This window comes from Lemur catta, chromosome 14 (genome assembly GCF_020740605.2).
Source record: "Lemur catta isolate mLemCat1 chromosome 14, mLemCat1.pri, whole genome shotgun sequence".
Lineage (NCBI taxonomy): Eukaryota > Metazoa > Chordata > Mammalia > Primates > Lemuridae > Lemur > Lemur catta.
In genome coordinates, this window is record NC_059141.1 from 14,533,126 (window position 1) to 14,552,155 (window position 19,030).

Genomic DNA, 19,030 nt, shown 5'->3' on the forward strand with positions numbered 1-19,030 from the left:
GCCTCTGCATCTTCCAGGCCCAAATGACTAATGTATCAGTTAAGGCCAAGTGATTAATGTATCAGTTAAAGCTTGGAGGATAAATAAGAAGCCATCTTGATCATTGCAGAGACCCCCAAGCAAAATAAATGTCTAGTTTTTAATATTAAATCTACAAAAAATTTTACCCAATGAACACCAAGTACAGCTTGCTTGTGCACAGGCTTTTTGCTAAGCGTTAGATACAAAGGTGTCCGTCTTCAGGGAGCTTCTACAGGCATGAAGGCGCCAACACACGCACAGGTAAGTCAAGAGAGTATGTGGTAACACTGGGACAGAGACTCCAGGACTCATGCCCAGGGAGTGCCAAGACAGAAGACAGAATTTCTGAGAAGACTGTGAAAGGCTGCACAGAGTTAAGTCTTACAAGTCGAAAAGATTTCAATAGAAAGAAAAAGGACCACAAAGGGCAGTCCAGAAAGAAGAGTTTGCACAAATCCCATGAGAGACAGGGGGGCCAAAGCCATCCACAAGCCAGGCCACAAGTTCCCCGAAGATACAACAAATTAAATTAAAACCAAACTCGGTTATGCCTGAAGCTGAAAGATCCTAGTCCATGAGCTACCTGCCAAAGCGCAGTCGCTTTTCCATAGTAGATCTACACAAGGTAGGTGCATCTTCTACAATGTCAGAGCTTTTCCCTAGACACCTCCCGTTGTGAGCAAGCTGGTTGCTAGTCTGACCCTGTCGGCAGCTCACCACAAGACCTTGCTTCGAATCCCTTTGCTTCAATGGATCTCTGGTTTTTCACCTGTACATTGAGGAGTTGTCCTATCTCTGATGGGGTGCGGATGGGAGGGTCTGTCCCGGATGCTGAAGGACTTCTAGGATGCTAGGTACGCAGACAGTAAATACCAACAGGCAACCCCCAGGCATCCTTACAATCAAACCACTTCCAAATACCTTCTTTGGGGACGAAATCACCCCAAGTTGAGAACCACCGAAATAAATGTTTCCAAGGTCTCTCTCAGTCCTGTAACCTGAGCCAGAGGGCTATAGAAATCTAGGCTGCCCTGTCTCACCCCGACTCCTTTCCATTCTCACTTGCCACATAAATATATGGGCTGCATTGGTCAAAACCACTCAATAGAGTCATTTCCTTGAGGCCAACCAAAATGGACACCTGCCAGCACTCACCTCACCATCTCATGGAAACCCATGAACAAAAACGCCAAGCCCAGTTGACATCGCCCTACACCCCCATGCTATCCTCAGGGGAGTGGTGTGAATTAGTGGGTAAGTTTTCATCTTTGGCCACCTGCAAAACTGATTTGATTACATCCAAATACCAGCTCCACAGAAGTAGGAAATTTAGGCTTTGCCTAAGGTGACAAACCTGCCCTGAGGACCCCACCCAAGAACTGTCATACCCGTGATGCAATACTAACGTGGAGACTTATAATTCTTACTTTACATAAAAGCTTCATTGTGTGCCACATCCAATCTCCATAGGCTACCTGCACCACATATTTTTATGAGCCTACATTTCAGCGCTCTGAGCCTACAATACACATAATTTTCAATTATGTTAGAGCAGCCCAGGATCACTGCCCATATAACATTACTGGTTGGAGGAAATGAGACTCGGCCCCACTGCCCAGAGAGAGCTAACCGAATCCAGATGGCAGAGGAAGACAGCCCTGTTCCTGCCGACTTGCAGGGACTCCACAGTGACAGCCCCGAACTCTCCTTCTCAATGCAACTTGATGCCACAGAACGGCTGGGTACCCACAAATCCAAGCCTGTCCCTTGAATCTTAACTGGCATTCAGGCTGATGAGGTGCCTTTTGGGGGAATAAGTATTATGTCAGGATTTTTTCTTTTTTTCCCCTCCACAAAGGCCAGGAGTAATATGGCAGGATTTTTTAAAGGAAGCTATTAACCTCCTCCAAAAGTGATGGGTTTCCCAGGTTCCTTCATCTTCCACAATTGGTCCTTATTAATAGGGAAAATAAATAAATAAAAGTAAGAAAAAGGAAATTAGGTCTATTACAGCCTAGAGGAAAATCTCTTCCTTCCTGGAGACATTAAGCAGCAGGAAATTCTATTCTGTTGGGTCCTAAAGGAAGACCTGAAGGAGGGGGGGCATTTCAGATTTACAAAAGGGTTGGAACGCTGAGCCACGTTTTCCCAACAGTTCAACTGCAGTTTTATATCCTTTTGGGGAAGAAAAAAGTTCCCACCATCCCGCTATAAAAACAACAGTGGGCTCCAGCTCTCTTCCTCTTAGGCTGCTCAACGTGGAAATTATGAATTGCCTACAAAAACATTAAGCTTTTCAACAAATGGCAATCAAATGGGGCTGTGGGAATTCCTGCATTGAAAACTGTTGGAATGGAGTCGGCTCAACTTCCATTTCTTTTTTAAAATAAATAAATAAATAAATAAAATGAGGCCATCTTGGCTTAAGCATTTCATCCTTTGTTGAATAATAATGTTCTGATCGTGGCCCATTAGGGTTTTCCCCCAAACTGTATTTTATGATATGTCTCAGGGAGCTTAAGTTAGGCTTCAGACCTGTGAGCAAAGTCCTGAAATATATACAACCCCAATGGCCTGAAAGGAATCAAAGCACTTGAAAAGACAGTTAAATTGCCTGCAAAAACAAACAGGTAAGCATCTCTAATTTCTTCTCTCTCATAAGGTAGATGGAAGGGTCTTCCAAGTCAGAGGCCTCCTTCAGGAAATAGCTTCAGCTGCAAGTAGCATGTTCCGAAGGCCCCATGATAGAGCTTGCTCCCAGGAAGGGACCTTCATTCTTGTGACTCTACCACCAGGAGCAAGGATGGGGAAGGGGCTGCCCAGAGAACCTGCCGCCTTATGGCAGCTACGGAGGGCTTTGTACAAATTTCTTTTCTAAACAAACAAGAGAACTCAAAGGACAATGAGGATGATGACGATGACAAGGACAAAGTTGCCAGGAAACTTCACATCCTTGATCAAATGCCAGCGCTACTTCCCGGAGCTTCCCGTCAATCACTCCATTCCACAGATGGACAGGCAAGTGGAGTCTGTCCCTTTATTTGTCCAGGGCAGCGTTGGCAAACTTTCTGTAAAGCGCCAGATAGCAAATATCTTAGGCTTTGCGGCCCGTACCATCTCTGTCATAACTCCTCAACTCTGTTGTCACAACTCAAAAGCAGCCACAGGCAACACATGTATGTCTTATGTTAATGGCTGTGTTCCAATAAAATCTTATTTATGGATACCAGAATGTGAATTCCATATAATTTTCCTATGTGAGAAAATATTATTCTTCTCTTGATTTTTTTCAAACATTTAAAAATAATAAAAGTCATTCTTAGCTCATTGGCCATAGGGAAGAGGTGGCGAGTCAGTGCTGGCCCCTGGGCTATCCTATGCCATCCCCTGGCTCGGGGCATGGACATGTAAAGGCCTGCGGCACCATGTCCAATGGGTGCCTTAAATCCAGACAGCCAAACACAACCACGTAGCAAAGCGTGTTCAGCAGCCCAAAAGCAACATTTTGGATTGAATCGTCACTGGCAAACTCAGGTTTTGGGGGAAAAGCTTGGAAAAGAACTTGAGCCCTTTGGCCAAGGCGCCCAGTCACAAGGTCTAACCACGAGACCACAATCTCACCAAAATAACTACCCCTCCTTTCCAAAATGGAAGTTTTAAAAATCCCAGAGCAATTCTGACTGGAAAAGGTTCATGCGTTCAAAAGTTCTCACCCACTTCCCGGGAGGCACTGGGGATGTGTCACGTGACGCCAGATCCCAGGCAGAACTTTCTCAGGTCTTGGGTAAAGCCTTGCGGGTGTTTTGGAATCAACTATCTAGGTGCAGTCCCCCTCTCTCCAGAGCTTTCCAACTACACCTTTCACATGTAACAAAGCTAGGAGGAAGCCACATTGTGCCAACTCTGCCTGCCACCAAGAGACAGCTCAGCCACAAGGCTGGAAGAAGGACGCAGAGTCCAGAGTGGGAAGAGGGGCACCGTGGGGCCTGGACAGACCATTCGATGGACATGAAACCGGTCTCTCTTCCAGAAAACTAGGTTCCATAGAAAGCCTATCAACCAGGGGCAGCACGCTCTCAGTTTACCAAAGGACAAAACAACAACAAAAACACAGCTTTTTCACCCAAGCTATCTCTGACAAGGGGTGTTTTTTCGTAGGAAAATTCATTTTATAAGAAACCAAATTAACTGGACACCATCCTCATGATGAATTTCCCACTGTTAAGCCTTCTTGATTCGCTAGTGCCAGAACACTGTACATACTGTGTTTCTGATAAAATGGAAAGTGCATACTCTGCCTGTACATCCAAAACTGAGGGTACAGCCAGCCACGGCCCATCGTGTCCAAAGTCACTGGTCTTCCTTCCCTTCAAGGAGGCCGTGCCTACCCTGCCCGTGCAGGAATGCGTGATTTCTGGTTGTTAGGCTTTAACATCAATAAGTACGTACCATAGTTATCCAGGAAAAGAAAAGTAAAGATCTCAGAAGGCTGGGTAGATTCCGACCTTGGTGAAGGAATAAAGCCATAGAAAACATTCACTAAGAACTTAGGGTGGCTTAAAAAAAAAAAAAAAAACCCAGAACCAACATAGTAGGAACTCATCGAAATTTTTCCCTTAAAAATCACTGTCCCATTTTTCACATAAAAGGAATATGGGAGGAGTAGAGTGGGACACCAAAGGAACCTGGGTGAAACAATTTAACAGCCCTCTCCTCCATCTCTATGGGATGGCTGTTTAAGGTTTTAAATGAAATCCTTACAGTTAACCTTTTTCTCATAAACATTTTTAATCACAATAACCTACAAAGCCCTAATATTAATAGTATCATTTCATATTTAGAGAATATTTTAGTGTTCAAAACTACGTTCAGAATAACCCTACGAAATAAAGGCAGAAAGGTGGAACTAACACGTCAGCAAGGAGGAAGTGAAGGCCCGTACAGCAAGACCCAGTTTGCTTGAGGTCACAAGGGTGGTTGGCAGTCAAGGGCACAGGGCTCTAGACCAAAGTGTCTAGAGGAGACACAGTGTGTTTCTACTTCCTCCTGACTTACCTTATAACTCCCCTTTACCTTTCTGGGTTTTCCTGTCAACTGTCAGGCATTCTTGCCTGAACAACACCAACCAGTGTCTCAAAATACACAGCTAAGGGACCATCTCACAGTGTCCTGCAGGTAATAAGCAATCCTTCTCCTACAGCTATCATTTCTCCCTCCCAGGTCCACAGACAAACACTGAATTATTTTCCTCTAAGGAGATTTTTCTACAACAGCTACTGAGGCCACTGGTAGGATGGGAAAACAAAGCAAAACAAATAACTAACAAATAAAAAATCTCAATAACCAAAATTTGGGATTCACCATTTCTTCACCCTGCCAAGCCTGCCACAGCCCTGCACATGAGCTATGTTTGCATTTGCCAGGTCCGAGGTTCTGCTGGGAGGCTGTGGTACGGCAGCTCACGGATATGCCATCTGGATAGAATTTCACCAGGCCCTAATGGGTCCCTTAGGCTGGGGCCCTGGCCTTCCTTCCACCCTCCCCAAAAAGTCACTATTCAAATTACATCTGCGTGCTCCTCGGAAAAGCACAGTGGAGGGGAAGAGTCTGGAAACTTGTTTTCCAGGCCCAGCTCTGCCACTAACTGGGCAAGTCACTTCACTTCTTCACTAGGCAACCTCTTTCCCACTCTGGGCCTAAGTCTAAAGTAGGAACTTGGGAGACATGATCTAAAAATCCCCTTCTACTCCAACACATGGGTTCCTGCAGCATTTACTAGCAAGCATATGCTCCGTGTCAGGTGCGGACTAGACATTCTGAGGCCCAGAAAAGTCATCTAAGATACAGTCATTGGGACAACAAGATAATCAGCGGTGCAGGAACTAACACAAATAGGGAGGTAGAAATACGTGGCAATGATTTAATTAAAGATGATGACATTGTCCCATGGTACCCAAACCTCACTGGCTTGTTCAGAGGGACTTTGTCCTGATCTACTAAATCAAAACATCTAGGAGTGGCCCCGGGATCTGTACATTTTTCTTCCAACTCGCCAGGCAGTTCTGATGATGTCATTAGCATCAGCCATCAGAGCTATAATGAGCGGATAGCATATCTGCAGGTTGCACCTTACTTCCTCAAAGCCTCTGTTAAACCTCTAAATTGATTGTCACTACATCCTTTTCAGAGGGTCAAAGCCAATAATCTCCAAATCCATCTTAAAACAGAAGAAAGTGAGGCAGAGAAAATTAAGTGACTTAGTCATACGCCATTGTGAGGGTTCCAAAGCAGAATGCAGGCAGGGCTGTGGGATTTCCAGGTCGGAACTCCACCGCCTGCACTCTGCTGAGACTTCCCGCTGACGATGCATGAACTCCCAGGAGACTGAGTAGACGGGCAAGGGGTGCCCAGACAGGACAGCAATCCCCCTGGGAGAGTGAAGAAGGTGCAACAGCACAGCCCCCACGGCAGCGGGCCGGTGGGAAGCCAGCCTGGGACACAGGCTCACAAGCAGCCCAGGACAAGCCATCTCAACGCCTCCAGGCAGCTCCAAGACTGAGTCCCACCCAAAGGGCTGTGGATACCGAGCAAACGTCAGCTCTGCCACAAGTACCCAAATCCCTAAGCCAGGGGTCAAAGGACATGGAGCCACTGGAAGAATTCGAAAAGAGAAGCCCTCGTCTTCCCATCTTGCTCTAATAGGTCACCCAGTCTTCAGCCTCCAGACAGAGCAAGGTAAGCTCCTCCCCCGGGGCCCCCCAGCTGGTGACTAGCAAATAATGAATGCATAAGAGGCAGGCCAGAGACCATCCACCTCTAGGCAGAAAAACATTTACAATCTTTCATTTTAAAATCAACCTTGTGGTCAGCACATTTTCTATTACTACCTCTTATAAAAAGACCAAGTACAGTCCAGTTAATTGGAAGGTTCCAGTTACCGCCTGTGTCTCTACAACATGCTGAGGTAGACACAGGCAGCCAGAGACCAGCAAAATCGCTGGAATGGAGCAGAGCTGGGGGAAGTGTGGGTTTCTCTGGGTGCTGAGCATGAAACATTCTGGGGTAAGACGGCACCAAGTCTCCACCGATGGCTGGATAAATAAAACATGGTGCATCCATAAGATGGAATATTATTCAGTAGTACAAACGAAGGAGGCACTGACACATGCTACAACAACATGGATGACCCATGAAAACACTATGCTAACTTAAAGAAGACAAAAAGGTCACCTATTGTATGATGCCTTTTATATGCAATATCCACAACAGGCAAATCCAGAGACAGACAGTAAATCAGAGATTGCCAGAAGCTGGGGAGAAGGAGTGCACAGTGACTGCTAGGGGTAGGAGGTGTCTTTCCGGAGCTATGAAAATATTCTGGAAATAGTGGTGATGTTTGCACAACCTTAGGAATGTACTAAAAACCACTGATTGTACACTGAAAATGGGGTACATTTTATCGTGTGGGGGTTATATCTCTATTTAAAATGAATTACAAAAAGAAGTAGGCGCCATCTTTGATGGTGATCACATTCACTTAAGACTGCGGTTCCCAACCTCCAAGCCACAGTCCAGTACCCGTCAGTGGCCTGTTAGGATACGCGCCTCCCACCCCCACCCCAATCCTCCATCCATAGGAACCAGGGCCACAAGCAGGAGGTGAGTGACAGGCTCCCCATCACTCCCCATCACTCGCATCACCACCTGAGCTCTGCCCCTCCCACCCTGGTCCATGGAAAAATTGTCTTCCATGAAACCAGACCCTGGTGCCAAAAAGGTTGGGGACCGCTGATTTAAGAGACAAGAGAGGATGGGAAAACACAGAGTCATATATCCACATACTCTACCACTAAAGCATGAACAAAAAGCATGAGAACCTTTTCTGTACAAAATCATACCCTCCAAAGCTTCTTGGAAAACAAGCATTTCCAAATGTGATTTTGGGTGGTGTTGGATCTTGGGGAGGGACAGTAACAAAGGCATGGAAACTCCAAGGCCTCATGAAAGACAAAAGAGAGCACAGCACACTTTGGGTGGAAGGTGCTGATGGGCAAACATGGGAAAGAGGGGTTGGAGTGCATGCTAAGTGTTTCAAGGCGTAAGGCCAAAATTAAACAGCAGAGCAGTTGCATCAACAAAACCACAGGCAATTCAGAGACCCCAGTCCCATACCGCTCTACTACCCTGTGTCCTCAGCAAGACAAGATTGTTCTGCACCTTAGTTTCCCCACCTAAAAACTGGGCATGAAATTCCACACCATTTTTTCAACCTCAACTACATAATGTAAAGGAAAAGAATTATATAAGGTCTAAGGTCGTTAAGATGTGCTGTTTCTTCCTCTGACTACACAGGGGATTTTAAAAGCCAGAAATTTTAGGTCTACCATGGAAATTAGAGATGAAGCCAACAGATGACCTTTGAGAGGTACAAAGCCAGCCAGTAACAGGGTCCAGGTGACCCTGTGAAATGCACGAATCATCAGATTGCAGCAGATATTAAAATCAAGAATTTTAAAAATTCCTTTCTTTCTCCCTGGCTGGGAGCTCTCAAGGTTCGGAGTCTTCTAATTAGGTTCTCCTCCCCATTCCGTGTTTCTTCCCCCTATTCCCCAGCAACAAAAGACAACTCTAGCCTTGGCAGCCAAAGAGCAATGCATTAACTTGCTTTAGTCTGTCTACACTGGAACCAAACGCAGGACAGGCTGGGCTCGTGGCCTCCCACTCCCAGTGAAACTGTGACCCGTGCTGCATTTTTTTCCCCCCTCTTGTCACATTTGAAAGAGGTCGGTGGCTCCAGCAAGGTCTCCCTGTCCAAATTTTTATTGTCAAATTCTAGCTGTGACAAGCATGTGGCGATGCTTCGTAACGCTACACCCAGGAAGCCGAAAGGTCAACAGCGCGTCTGGTTAATTTTGCCTGGGGAGGAACAAACCCCGAAGCCACGGTGAAGATTTACGTGAGGCTGACCCACGACCCCCCTGCACACAAGTCTTGCTGCCTCGGCCAGAAGCGGCCTGCCACTCAAGTATCATCTTGCTGTAACAAATTACTCCTAACCCAGGATTATGGCTCTTTCCAAATCCCTCCTAGAGAGCAAGGAAATAAACATTCTCTCCCAGGACTCTGCCCCAGTCGTTCCCCCTGTGGGGGTAATCCTTGTCTCTATTTGCTTCTCCTGCAAGCCTTCGTCTGGGAGGTCTGCTAGACCTCCCGGCCCACTCTCCTTTCAGACACAAGCTGAATGTCTCAATTGTCCATTAGGCACAGTAAAAGATGAAGGCAGGCTTTCTGTCCAGAGAAGCCTCACACAATAGTTCCCTTTGCCCACACACTTTTCATCTGACTGCAGACTCACTCAAGGAAGTCCACACCCCAAATTCCTTCCTCACGTTCCAGAGGGACCAGCGAGTGAGGACGGGTGGCAACGGCACAGCCAGGCTGCGCAGGCTCCGGACCATCCCAGGGAAGCAGGGCGGCCCCCCCAGGGATGGCCTAACATTTGCAGAGTGGGTTTCATGGGGTGGGAGTGGGGTGGGGAACCTGCAGCCTTGGGGGCCACATGTGGCCTGCTGGATCCTTGAGTATGGACTTTTGACTGAATCCAAATTTTATAGAACAAATCCTTTGAATAAGGGGATTTGTTCTGTGAAGTTTGGATTCGGTCGAGGGGCCGCATTCGGGGATCCGGACAGCCACGTGAGGCCTGGAGGCCGCAGGTTCCCCCTGACAGCAGGGCTGCAGGCAGGAGAAACTGCCTGTCTCAGCCCAGCCTGCGGTTTCCTTTAATAAACTACTAGGAGATATTTCGAGCACAATAACCTCATTTGGGGAAGGAAATACAGTTCTGTCCACTTCCAAAGTCTCCTCTGAAACCCTGGGATATTCCGGGCACTTCGGACATAGAGGGCTGCTTTGTTTTTTTAATTGTATACATAGACTGACTAGTATATGCCAAGAAGCAAAGAGCAGAACAATGGATATTATAATCAAAGTGGGTGATTTGAGCAGATAAGGATCTCGGGGCTGTTTTAAGCGAGACTTTCTCCCTGGAGAGAGAGAATGGTTGACAGCACACTCTCTGACACATGACAGACAAGGACAGAAGTCTGAAAGAACCAAAAGACACTGATGAAACATAAATGCCCCCATCAAAACCCAGACACCAAATTCTGCTTCAAAGAAGAAAAAAGGCATAACCACTTGGAGAAATGGAAGGAGTCGACACAACCAACTCATTGCAGAGCGAGCACCGCCTGCATTTTCTCATTTGCAGGCCGGAACTGACCACCCGCCCTTCTCCTGACGGGCCACCGTGCCTCTCTAAACCAACTTGTTCTCTGCTTTTGTGGTTTTAGTCTTTAAAAGAACTTGGCTTGGGAAGGAGCAGTAAGGATCTGAAGCTAACCACTTAGCTCATTAGTATGTCATCGGGACAAGCAAAATCAATTCCAACAGCATCAAGTTTGGGTATTCCCTCCCCCAAAGGTCTGCACTATTAATAGCAAGAAAGTTTCCCAGGCTTCAGTTTATTTGTAATCCCAACCAGCCCTGACCACAGAACCTGGCCATCGCCACTTCTAGAGCTTCCCAGGGATTTAGAACGAATTTCAGGTCTCAATTTTTCAACGGCAGCAGAAAGATGTGGAAAGATGGCTAGACTTGACGGAGAAAGGATGACGCAGGCCCAAGAGGCCTTGATCCCCACAAAGGGCTGGGCAGCTGAGGGTGAGAACTCAGTTGTATCTCTTTACCCAGGTGACCCCGCTCCGGGGCTCTCTCTTCCAGCCTGAGCTAACTGCACAGAGGTCCCCACCTGCTCTCCTCATTATAGAGTCAGCTGGCAGAAGGTTCTAGAAGAAGCAGGTTTGGGCTCGACATGGTGGCTGACCCCTATAATCCTAATGCTTTGGGAAGCCCAGGTGGGAGGATGGCTTGAGGCCCGGAGTTCAAGGTGGCAGTGACCTGTGATCATGCCACTGCACTCCAGCCTGGGTGACAGAGCAAGAACCTGCCTCTAGAAAAAAAGAAGCAGCAACAGGTTGGTTAAAAATAAACTTAAAATATCATTAATTCTGGCCCAGACGTACGGTACAGCGGACTGGTTAAGAGCACAGACTCGGGAGCGAGAATGCCTGGGTTTAAATCCAGGACCTGTGGCTTGGAGCTTTCAGGGTCTTGGACAAAAGGCTTCACGTCTCCACGCCTCCAGATCCGTGCCTGTACCATGAGGATAGTACCACGGGGACAGTAACAGTACAGGCTGAGCATCCCCAGCCCCAAAGTCCAAAACGCTTCAACATCCAAAACTTTTTGAGGCCGACATGACATCAGAAGTGGAACCTTCCACACCTGACCTCACGTGACAGGTCACAGTCAAAATTTTGTTTCATATACAAAATTATTTTAAAGATAACGTATAACATTTCCTTCAGGCTATGTGTATGAGATGTATATGAAACACAAATGAATTTCCTATTTAGACTCAGGTCCCATCCATCTCAAGATATCTCATTATGTATACGCACACACTCCAAAATCAAAAAGAAAAATCTGAAACACTTCGGGTGCCAAGCATTTTGGATAAGGGACGCCACCTGTCCTTCCCCATAGGGTGAGTCAGTGAATGGCTGCCTACCTGCTATGCACTAGGCAACGTGATGTATGAGATAGTAGCTTATGGGGTTTATGTTCGTGAGCGCACAACCTCATTGCAGGGAGTAAAAAGGGAGAAAAGAGAGGCAAGTGATTTGTGTGACTAAATGCATTAAGTTACACAACGCAGTAAGTGGTTTGTGTCACTGACACAGTCAGCCAGCAGGGAGGCTCCCGGGCAGACACTAGATTCATAGCCCCGGTGATGACGGTCCGCCATTATCGCCCACGTGCATATGGTGGAGTCAGAAATCACTCATTCACATATTTTAAATATATCCCTCTTCTTCTCTGTGCACACCCTGAAAAGGGGTGCAATTTGAAATTCATCCTTGAGGATCCAACTCCAGCTGTCTAACTTTTCCCAAATGCCTAAATGAGGGGAAGCCAATTTAATGAGGTCTCACTGCTGGAGAAAATGGCACGTCAAACTCAGCCCCTGCTCAGGTGCAGGTGACTATACAGTCATCCCACCAAAAGGTCTTCCGGAGTTCACCTCAACTCACTCTGCAGTCACAGGGGCACAAGGCAAATTGCACATGCCACCAGTGGAGAGGGACACAGAACAGGCATCCAGCAGGTTCTCTTGAATGACAGTTCACGCTATGCCTTTAATGCGTATGTGCCAGGGAAAATACCCCAGGAGCCCTGTCCTTGCCCCCAAAACGTCTCCCTGCTCCTTTTCCTTTGTGCCACTGAGCCTTCTCTGTGTTAACTGTGAGGACTCAAAGCCAGCTCAGACCTGGGTTCAAACCCAAGCTCCTTAATTCCATTCATTCACCGAAATATTTACTGAGTGCCTAATATGTGCAAAGTGCTGACATCCAAAAGAGTTGGACCATCTCAAGGTGGGTGAGCTAGGGCGAATTATCTCACCTCTCTGAGCACTGGTTTCCTCGTGTGTAAAATGGGAATGCAAACAGCCATCCCTCGGAGTTCCTGTAAGGATCAAATGCTTGGCACTGTGCCTGGCGTATGGTAAGTACTTAGTAAATGCTAGCTATTATATTATTAGCTATCACATTGCTATTAATATAATCTGTATCATCAGGGCAAAACCCCTTGAGATATTGCAAAATTTTAAATCATCCAAAAAGTAAATCCCCAGATACATGTATTAACCAATGCTTCAAGGGAAATGAACACTTCAGACTAAGTAAAGCAAAGTGACCCAAAACATTCCTAGTTAACCAGCCTCACCCCTCCAGACGGCACTCCCACCCCCACACCCTGTTCACTCATTTCCCCAGCTTTCTGGTTGAGTGGAATTTCTCTCTCGCTGTTTGGGCTCCCTCCCAGGTATGTGGATGCTCAGCTGCAGACCTAGTGCTCTAAGTCACTACATCTCTCCCTCCAACTGGCTCTGGAACTTAAAGAGATTTTTTTTTTCCAATGCTTGCAAGCCCAGGAGAATTCTGGTTCTTGCCCTCACGTTCTGCACACGCAGACTCACACGGCACAAGCAGGCACGTGGAGCCACGAGCCGGCCCACAACACAGGGATGGTGGAGCACTGGGTTAAACCCAGCTGCTGCTCAAAGGAACCACACGAAAATCATCATCCCAAAGAAGTTCTGCAATGTGCACAAAATAAAAATGAGAACGGAAAAAAAAACACTCGAAGAAAACCTGCCGCTTTTCTCCCAGGCCATGTCTTGATTTTTTTCCCTCCCTCCTCCATCTTTCTTCAGAGCCGTCAGTAAGACTGAAAACCTGGCCTGTTAAAAAGATTGCCTAAAGAAAGGGTACAAAGTTGGGAAAGGGAAATTCGAAGAACTCCCTGGTGCCCTGGCTTTACCACGGTAACGCACACAAGCAAGGGTCAGCCATTTGGCGCCCTGCTGCGGGACCACTGCCAGCTTCTGCTGAGTCCAAAGACCAGCGTGGATTTCCTCCTCCTGCACTGGCCGTGTTCTCTGCGACGGAGAAAGCAAAAGCCCGGGCTGCAAACAGGCCAAGTGAGATATGAAAATGCCCAGAACAAACATGTGCAGAGCCCAATTTTAAGTGTGGCTTAAAGAGTGGGAAGTCAGACCCATTCTGGTGTTTGAATCCCAGACCACCAACTACTTCCTGAGAGACCTCGCGCAGGTTACTTAACCTCTCTGAACCTCAGTTTCCTCTTCTATAAAGTGAGAGGGAACAGCTCTTTTGATCAGAGCTGTTGCCAAATCATTGTAGGTAGTGGCTTAGAGCGTATGGCAAGTGCTCACAAAACATCAGCGCTTATCACCCTTGTTGTTCTTATTATGAAATTGAGATTTGCTACATTTAGTGATTTGAGCAATAATGTCAGGAAATGCTTTTTGTTGTTGCTGTCCAACAATGCAGTATGTCATCGGAAATTTATTTTCTAGGAGGTGGACATAAAAAGGGAAGCTGTGTGGTAATATGTGTGATCTTACTACAGGGAATCCACACTGATACTTTACCCATTTTTCAGATGAGTTTTCAGGAAACCTAGACATCTGGGAGAGCTCAGGCAACCAGTCCAAGGTCACAGGATTTGGAAGTGAAGGTTATGAGGGCATGAAACACGTTTGTCTCACTGTGCCCCTGTGCCAAGCATGAATGGTCCCTTTAAGCCTCATTTAACATTCGACAAATATTTATTGATGCCGGCACTTTGCCCGGCATTATGCTGGGTACTAGAGACAGAAGAGAAAGATCGCAGGGCCTAAGAGTCAGGTGACCTGGGTGACAAATCCCAACTTTCATCCAACTTGGCTGTGAGACAGTGGGCAGAGTTGGTCTCCCCAACCCTCAGTTGTTGTAAAATCATTTCCCCTCGCCCCACCTCCCTCCTAGGGAAGATGCAGAGTCCATTAACAACACCTAGCTCTCCCGCAGCTCTGCTGCAGAGCCTCGGAATTCATTCAATGTTGGTTCCCTTCCTTCTGTCACCTACGCATCCCGTCCACCTCTCAAAACAAACCGTGGTTAATATATCCATAAAATGAGGGTAATAGTAATATCCCTTCAGAGGGCTGTGGTGAGAACTAAATGAAGTAGAGTATTTGAAAAGTACTTACACTGTAAAGTATTATAAAAACACACATTATTATTATTCCAGGAATGCACCCTGCCTCTGCACCCAGCTGCCACTTTGCCACTGGGAACTTGCTCTTTGCACCTTGTCAGCAAAGCACACTCTAGCAGGTAAAGCCCACCTGGTCCTCCAGCCCTGGCAGAGTGGGGTTCAGGAGGAGGGTTTGCAGGCGAGAAGGAGGACACAAGCCAAGTACAGAATCCATACACACCAGATTAGGGGACAGAAGGTGGCTCCTCAGCTCCCGAGATAGAACCCACAACCACCTTTCCAGCTGCCCCCACCAGCAAGGAGGCAGCCACGTCTGTCTCCCCACCCCCACATCAATCCAAGCAGCATTCCCAGCCCCCTACAGCAGGCCAGGCACGTTCTGGGTGACAAGGACCCTAAGGTGAGTAGTAAGGCAACATGGCTGCCCTCACTGACCTCATTATCTTCAGGCCCAGAAGATGGATTAATTAAAACAACACAACACAAACACCAACTTTTTAAAAGCTCACCCTCGGGCCACAGAACTTCCAAGTATTTTAAGAGGCAGCCACCCACTCACCACCCATTATTCCTGCTTTTAAAGAAGGGCAAAGGTGACATTTCAGCAGGCCACCACTCAAAGGTTACAACAAAGAAACCACAAGGGGGGTTCTGGATTGCCAAGTCTTTAACATAAAGTAAACCTGCCTCCGTCGTTCAATATTGGCGCAGTTAAGACCGTGGGACAAACAATGGTTTACTTTTCGTTAAGGTGCAGGTGTCAAGCCTGGCTGAAATCCACATGAAAAATGTCGGCTGCCCATGTGACCTGCATGCACACCTGAAAAATCAATGTATCCAAAACTCTCGTCTATTTAACACTTTAAAAGAGAAAAAGAAAAATCAACCACCTTTATGCTTTTTTCGGGTGGCAGGATTATAGGCAATTCTTTTCTTTATACGGTCTAAAATCTTATTTTAATTCAAAAGTAACATCTTAAAATATATTTTTCAGTAAACTACCAGATAGCCATAACTTACACAGGACGTAAGAGGTGAAAGGTACCGCCAAGACTGGGGACATTTGAATTTGGCTGCAGAAATCTGATGGGTAGTCTGGGACCTTGGTACCCTTTATTTCTCACCACTGCACCCGTGTCCCCAAAAGGACTCACGGGCCTGCAAACCCACGAGTGAGCCTTTCTGACAAGGACACATATCCCAACCAGAGACCTAGTTATGTGTCATTGCGTTTATTCCTGTGTCGCCATCAGGCAAGCAGGACCAGCTGCTAACCCCTGCCCGAACCCAGACCCAGACCCCCCAGGAACGGCAGCCCCAACCTTGCTGGGGTTAGAGTCCCCTGCTCTTTCCCTGCAGTGCAACCAACATGCTTCTTTCACATCCCCTGTCCACAGTCTGAGCATACGATGTTCCTGTCCCTGTGAGAATGTGCAAAAAGGTATTCGGTCACAGAGAAGAGAATGCGGATGCTCTCCGCCCACTGCTTCTACCTTCTGTCTTTGCCAGGATGGTTGTGATTTCACATGCTGGGCCCCACTGGCCCCAGAATCCGACCAGGATTTGCCTCCCCTCTTGTGGCCCCTCTGGACGTTGCTCAGATTTCCACCCACAAACCCGTAACAACCTTCTTCACCTCCTGGCTCTCACGGCTGCCTCTCAGAGCCATGTCCCACTCATTCCAGCTCCCAGCACCACAGCTGGCCAACACTAGGTGCACAGGAAATGCACCCTGGACAAGCAGATCCGGGCAGTCCACCCCAGCAAGAGGGAACCCCCAATGGAGGGACGGATGGAGCCTGCCAGCACTGCCCAGTCTTTGGCCACAGGGGCCCTTACATCCATCCTCGATACCAACAAGTGCAGACCAAGTGCGGACCCAGAAGACAATTCACTGTCCATCCCAGCATTCTCTAAGCCCAAGGACAAAAAGAGGGCAGCAGAGAAGAACAGGGCAGCATACCCCAGAGTGGCAATGCAACTCCCTCCCACATCTTAAGGGGGGTAACCTTTACTGAGCATCTACTATGTGCCAGGCACTGAGCAAATGCTTTCCATGGCTCATGTCATCTCCACAACCACTGACAACACACAAACGTATTTGTTTCCTCAACAGTCCATGGAGATGGACTCAAGGGAGTGAGTTAAATTACTCAATGCCTCTTAGTGACCATAGATCCTCCAGCACCCAGCGCTGCACCCACTCTCTGCAGTGGGCACCCAGAACTGTGTGCCAAGCGCCCCCATGTTACCTTGTTCAGCTCTCCCCAACCCTCTTAAGTACACTAAGTTGCTTGTTTGCAAGTAAGATGCCCTTCACAGACCACAGGTCCACATGTGCCCTTCTCTGGACCTCAGTTTTGGAATCCGTAAAATGAGTATAAACAAAACTCTGTCTGCAGGATGCTATGGAAAGTAAACGGCAGCCAATTAAGGACCAGCAGGGGATTCAGTAAAAAAGTTGCTTCCCCTCATCCTTTTTCAGAGAAATAAGGTGACCAGGACAGGAATGCTGGGCTATGCCCATGAATACATGCCTTTCCTCAGAGATTCTCTCTGCAAGGCCCATGCCCTCCATGCAGGACACTGGATGGAGGGAGAATGTCTGCAGTGACCAGAGAGGGTATCTCCAGGGCCACATCAAAGAGAGCCCTCTGCCCAAGCCCCTTCCGTGCCAGGCTCCGGCCAAGGAGGTTCCCCCAGGAATTTTCATTTAAAGGTGTCTCTGTGGCTGCAGCAAAGCTGGCCAAGGAGACATGCGGGCAGCTGGAAGTGTACCCGAGGAGGAACCGGGCACATGGGATGCTTAGCTCTGCTCCACCCCGGGTCATTCCTCTGCTTCCTCATGGGTGAAATGGAATGATGCCCACTCCTACCGACCACGCACTGCGGCAGTCACTCCTGGCTCAGGGAGGGAACCATTCCCAACAGTCTCAGGCCCGGCCCAGATATCACTGCTCTGTGGGGCTGGAATCCCTCGTGGTTGGTTTAGTAAAGTCTTACAGACCAAACACAGCGTCACCATAAGAAATTGTTCGGGATAGTAGACATATACCAATTTTTAGCTTCACGGCAGACCAGATTTGAGTATTACTGGCTGTTCCATGTTTACGGGAGACAAAGAATGGATGGTTATGTGTTGGGGGGAGAAGGGGAGACGCTGCTGGTACCCAAATCCCCCTCTGTTTGCGGGGGGCGCTTGGCAAACTGGAGTCGAGCCTCAAGAAGTGGTCGGTCCTCCAGGTCTCTGAGCCTCAGGGCAAAGAGACACCAGCGAGTTCAGAGACCTGCCAGGCGGCAGAGGTGGCCGGAGCTCACGCTGGTGCTCCCGCGTGGGGGGCTGCCGGGGCCGGGCGGCGGGGGCGTTTAGGGCACAACCGCGTCTCATCAGCCGGGGAGGGCAGATGCACATCACATCGCTCCAGTGACTAAAGAGAAAGTGAACCAAATCTTTCCTCTCAAAAACTCAAAAACTGACTGCCCCACGATGCTCCTTCCCTCCCTCTCCACCACCAGGGCAAATAGTGACCCCCGGCAGCGGGGGCATCCACTTCTGGTCCAAGCCCGCTGGGATAAAGCCGGGGAAGAGCCAAAGCGCCTCCTGCTCAGTCTCCGTGCCCTGCCCCAGCTTCGGCACACCTGCCTCGGCCCGGCCCTGCCTCTTCTGACAAACGAAACACTGACACACACTGGAGACCACATGGATCAGTCTGGAACACTCTGTCGCAGCAAAGGCTAATTCTCAACCCCTACCTTATTGACTCAAGTATATTTGGGTCCCCAGGAAGCAGATTCCTTCGATATCGTTAAATTCAAGAAAATTCAGATTTTAAGCAAATACACAAAGCACAGCCTAGCTTGGCATCATTGCATTTATTATTGTATTAGCATCCAGAATCGACTCAACTTCACCTAACCCCAGAACCCACAGACACAGGGGCCCCAATGTCGCTGGGGTTCAAGACTCCTGCTCTGTCCCTGCAGTGAACCCACAACCTGAGGCACGTGCTACACTGCTGATTTTCTGATCCCCCACACTTTCTTCGGTTTCTTTTTTTTGTATTTTATTTTTTTAAATAAGAAAGCCCACGGGGCAGGGAATGCCGGGCGGGAGGAATGCACGCACCTGGCACGAGGCAGGGATTGCTGCCAGGGCCTCACGCACCTCCATTCTGGTGCAGGCTAATAATAAATAATAACACTTTGCACTTCTCTGGTGCCTTTCATCTGAGGATTTCAAAGTGCTCTGCAAACATTAACTAATTATTCCTCGCAGAATCCTACGCAGACAGCAGAGGAACGGGAATGACACGGCCTG

General features: G+C 47.9%; 1 protein-coding gene across 18 annotated transcripts in view; it reads right to left on the bottom strand.

Annotated features, from left to right (window-relative positions):
* Positions 1 to 19,030, bottom strand: part of TCF7L2 (transcription factor 7 like 2) — a 189,608-nt gene that overhangs the window by 116,529 nt on the left and 54,049 nt on the right. The window lies entirely within an intron of this gene.